Below are 4,899 nucleotides of genomic sequence, written 5' to 3' on the forward strand. Positions count from 1 at the left end.
AAGGGCATCCTAGGCTCCGGTCATCTAAGCCGTCCTTCCGCCCAAGATACATGTGAATATACACGGACACACATAGGCAAAAGTTTATGTACTTATGGCAGCTTTTCCCCATCCCCATCCCCTGCTCATCAACATCCACGGATAAGCGTCGCAATTACAACAGGGCCTGCAAATCGCTTCATCTTTTTTTTTATGGCGCCCTACAATGGCCGTTTTGGGATAGTCTTATGGATGGCCCGGCTCTGTTGGCCTGGTTGGTTGGTTGGTTGGCTGGTTGGCTGGTTGGTTGGCCAAGAGCGAGGCCAGACAACGGGACGGGCTCGTAACAAATCATTGGACCATGTTAGCGTAGAGTAAGTAAATTTGATGATTTGCACTTTGAACTTTAATTTGTTGTTCCCGCGCTGACTGTTGTAAGCGCCTAAAACTAATGAAAATTTGGCCTTTTACCGCCTTGTGTTGAGCACCGTAATAAGCCGAACATTTATAGTTCACATTTTACAAATGCATCTGAGTAATGGCAAAATGTGGAATTTTTGAATAATTTCATTTTTACAGCCAGTATGCAGCAACAAAACTGAAGTGTAAAACCTCTCGTAAATAAAAAATGCGGCTCCTGTGGTGTAACGCATTTATATGGTTTAATAGCATACCATTATACACTACACAATTGTACAATAATTTTCGAATTATCGCAGAGGGGCTGCTCAAGTTAGTGCAGCCTGATCCCATTCCCATTCCCAAACCCATGCCACATCCCGATCCACACAGGTTCGCGATTCACCCTTTATTATTTCTTACTTTTCGCATATGCTGTGACGACGTCTGTTTCTGTTTTCACTCGCGACTTCCCATTCCCCATTTTCCACTCTCGACTTTGTGGTGCATTTTGCTTTTCTTTTGCAGCTCAGCTCAGCACTGCATTATGTATGTGGAAAGCCAGGGGAGGAGTTTTCTACAATTTTCGTTAATAATTCTTAGCAGCAGCTTGTTGAGAAACATACATTCATACATATGCTACGTGCATACTTATACAATTTTGACTTTTCTTTTTTTTGCTTAGCTATTAAGCTGATGATTTTAATGAGTGAATAATGTGTTTGGTTGGCCCTCCTCGAAACGTCGAAGGCAGTGGCCCCAGTTTTTCTGCTTTAATTTTTTAATAACCTTCAAACTCTTGGCTCCAGACCGAGTTTTCTGTCGTAATTCGTTTGTTTGCCCATCGACATGTGTCGTTGGTCCCCCGCCTGGAAAATGTTCCCAGTGGAGCTGAGCTACTGACGCTACCGATTTCGAGTGGAGCATTAAATTTGTCATTAGGTTCTGAAAATTACATCAAGTAGTGTGCCTCGACGCTCTTGTAGATTTATCTTTCTATCTTTTTAAATATTTAAACGTTCTAATTGGCTGACCGTCGGGCACTTGGGGCCTTCTTCATTCTGCCGCTCTGTGAACATTTTTGGTTGACATAGATAATTGTACTGCTTACGATTATGTGGCAGATTATGCGGCACACAACTGACAAATGTCTGGATTTTGGCCGCAGGGACGAAGACTCATTGTGCAGCTTTCTTCGTTCTTCGTTGGTTGATGGGGGTGTGTATGGTGTATGGTGTTTGGTGTGTGAACTATAATGAGCCAGAGTTGACTTTTCATTTTGGTCTTGTCAAGTGCTCGAGGCTTCAGGCTTCTACATTTTCAAGATGCCATTCCACTGCCCTGTGACACACTACTCCGAACTCGAAACTCGGAACTTGGAACATGGAACTTGGAGACCCCATCCCCACCCAGTTATTCGTCTTCTCGCACTCGTTCTCTTGGGGAGCTGTGACATTTTTTATGGCCTGTACTGCTGTTTTGACCTACTAATTTAATGATGCTAAATGGCGTGGCAGTTGATTGCTGGAACATGCGGGCGGGGTTCTGTTTTTTTTTTTTTTTTTTTTTTTTTTTTGGTGGGAAGTGTGAGAAAGCTTCTTGAGTGCAGCAAGTGGCAGCAAATTCAATTTGTAGCTGCAGCTTTTGAGACACTACAAGATGATCATAAAAACGCGTACTTTTACAAGTTTTTCTAAGCAGGGAAATTGCCAAAAGACCGATTCAGTGCTGCAACAAAAAATAACTTTGTTCGTAAAAACAGTAGACTGTAGACAGGAATTGTTGCTCCAAATGTAATTTGAACTGCTTGTAGATTGAACTGTGTGTATGGATTGACCAAACTCAAAGAAAAAATGTTTCCAGGGTACCTGAACCCAACTTCCTTAGCTCCAAACACCCAGACCCATTAGTGCCCTGCATATCAATGGTCATATCACACCATTTCTACCGCCAGAAATCCCCCCAAAGTCCGAGCTACATCTCCGGCAGCCATTTGCACCGAAAGGGACTTGGAAAAAGGAAGTAATCCATTCTGAGTGCAGTTTTCAATATCACTTTCCAGAGACAACTTCCTGCCGGAGCCGGTCGCATCATCATCAAAAGGAACAGGGTCGAGGAGAAAAACTGTTGGCACTTTGCATACAAATGTGCTACCAAGCCGAAGTTATCGCAACATTTTAATAACTGGCGGCAACAGTAGCCAACTGCAGATGGTGCAGAAGATCTGAGCCGCAGAGCTTGAGAGTTTGAGTGTCCCGACGGCTTTCATTAATTACCAAGAAAAGCGAGTTTTCGGCGTGTTTTTTTTGCCTTTTCCTGCCAGTCAAGAAGTGGCTGCTACTGCGACTGCTGCTGCTGCTGCTGCTTTTAGTGGCGACTAGTATTTTCCGTCAACAGGTTCGGGGGTTTGGCCCTAACTGGGCTTGGGCTCGCTAAACTGGCTTAGATCCCTGGCTCTTATCTGGCCAGCATATCACGCAACATGCGCGTAATTTTATGAATGAAGTGTTCGCTGCCGGCCAGGATTCTCAGTTCAGCTGGGAGACTGGAAACTGGTCCGGGATCTGGCATTTAATTGCAATCGCACCTCAGCAGCAACAACAGCAACAGCAGCAGCGGCAACAGCAACAAGTGCAGCATCAACTGGCCGCAGTTTGTCAGTCAGGTTAACAAATTGCGTTAAGACGGAGCCCAGTTGTTCAACCGGTTTGCAGCACATCTGTGCTCGATTCTGGTGCACTTGTTGCATCAGCTTCATCATCAACAGGCGCAGCAGCAGTCGCAGCAACAGCAAAACAACAGAAGGAGCACAACAACAGCAGCAGCAACATCACAACACACACTTGCAACACTCGCTTATTAAATATGATTATGTGTTCGATTCTGCGCTGCTCTTCAAGATTCATCCACCGGTTGGAGTAAAAGCACGAATGGCCACAGGAAGTGGAGCCGCGTCAGGCGTCGTCACATTGGCGGCACTCACTCTTCCCCAACCCATCCCTATCCCCATTCCAATTCCAATTCCCATCCATATCCCCATCCCCAATGCAGCAGCCTGCTCCATGAGGCAGCAGCAAGTGCTGCCCACTTTTAATGAAGTTTTCCGTTTCGTGATGGTTTTGTTGACTTTCCAAGCCCGGTTAGATACCCTCACAGTGGGCTCAGCGGAGCCAGCGAGGGAAAATCAATTTTCCCCAGAGGACAGCAACTGCAAAACAATTGGCTAGGGCATTAGAAAGTCCTCTATTTTAGATCCTTTCCATTACCGGCAGTGCCTTTGCTAAGCTGCCAGACAAAATAAAAATCCATTGGCCGTTCAAATGTTTTAATTAAAATTTAATGAATTCAGTGTACTTAATTATGCATTGTTGTTTTTTGCCCTTGCCGCCCTCTTCCTGTTTTTGCAACTGCCACGCCAAACGGGGTATGTTGAAAATTAAATTTAATTATTCTATTTTTCTACAATTGCACTGAGTGGCAATCAAGGCGCATATGAGCCAGAAAAAGCTGTGAAATTTGCGGTGACAGCCTGTATAAGCATGGTAATTAAAATTGCATTTATATTGGAATTGATTTGAGTATGGAAATATGTCAATAATGCTTATGAAGTTAGCCAAAAACGTAAACTGAAATTGCTGGTTTAATTAACATGCACTGCGCTTAGCCATCGAATAAACAAATATTCAATTTACTATAATAATAAGCAATCTGCATTTAATAAAACTCTTTATGCCCAGAACCTTGTGCTGCTTTTAAATCAATAAAATAAGTAAACAAATTATTGCTCAGCAAAGTGAAACATCGAAAGCACAGAGTTTGAAGGCAAAATCCAATTGGGCAAAATTGAACATTAATTAAAATCAAATCACTGCCAGTCGCCAGTCGGCAAAATGTAGCAAAATAAATGGCAGTTTCAGTTTTATTGACCCCGACTGGAGTTCCAAGTAAACATTTAATGGCAAACCATTTCCCATTTAATGGGAAAACTTCTATATTGTACATAGTTTCCATTATGGACCACCTGTCAGGTCCACAGAACTCTTCAGGCTGTGAAAGCCGATTGTCCGCAATCCGCTAATTCGGTCTTTCAGAAATTAAAAAAAATAGAAATATGTATTATTAAGCGCTCCATTAATTAAGCCGCGAGCCTTGGCTATTAATTAATAAAACTTCCTCACAAAATGCCGCCACTTTGTCTGGCCCCGAAAAATGGAATCAATTAGGCGGCATTTAAGGTGCAAGTGGACACGCCCCCAGAAGAAAGCCTCGGGGGCGAAAAGCGGGAAGACTGATGACTGAAGCGCACTGATTGATGACACTGGACACTTTTCTAACGCGGGAGAATCTTTCAGAAGACATAGCATTTGGGCATATCATTATGGGGTTATATGTACTTCAAAGTGAAATGGATCCAAGGTATAATTATGTTAATTATCATTTCCCCCTTCGCTGCTTGCCAAGAAAAAGCCATAGTTTAATTTGAAAAATTTGTAATTTTATTCAAATATGTTTTTTGTTCGA

The sequence above is a fragment of the Drosophila santomea genome, chromosome 2R (assembly GCF_016746245.2).
Source record: "Drosophila santomea strain STO CAGO 1482 chromosome 2R, Prin_Dsan_1.1, whole genome shotgun sequence".
Lineage (NCBI taxonomy): Eukaryota > Metazoa > Arthropoda > Insecta > Diptera > Drosophilidae > Drosophila > Drosophila santomea.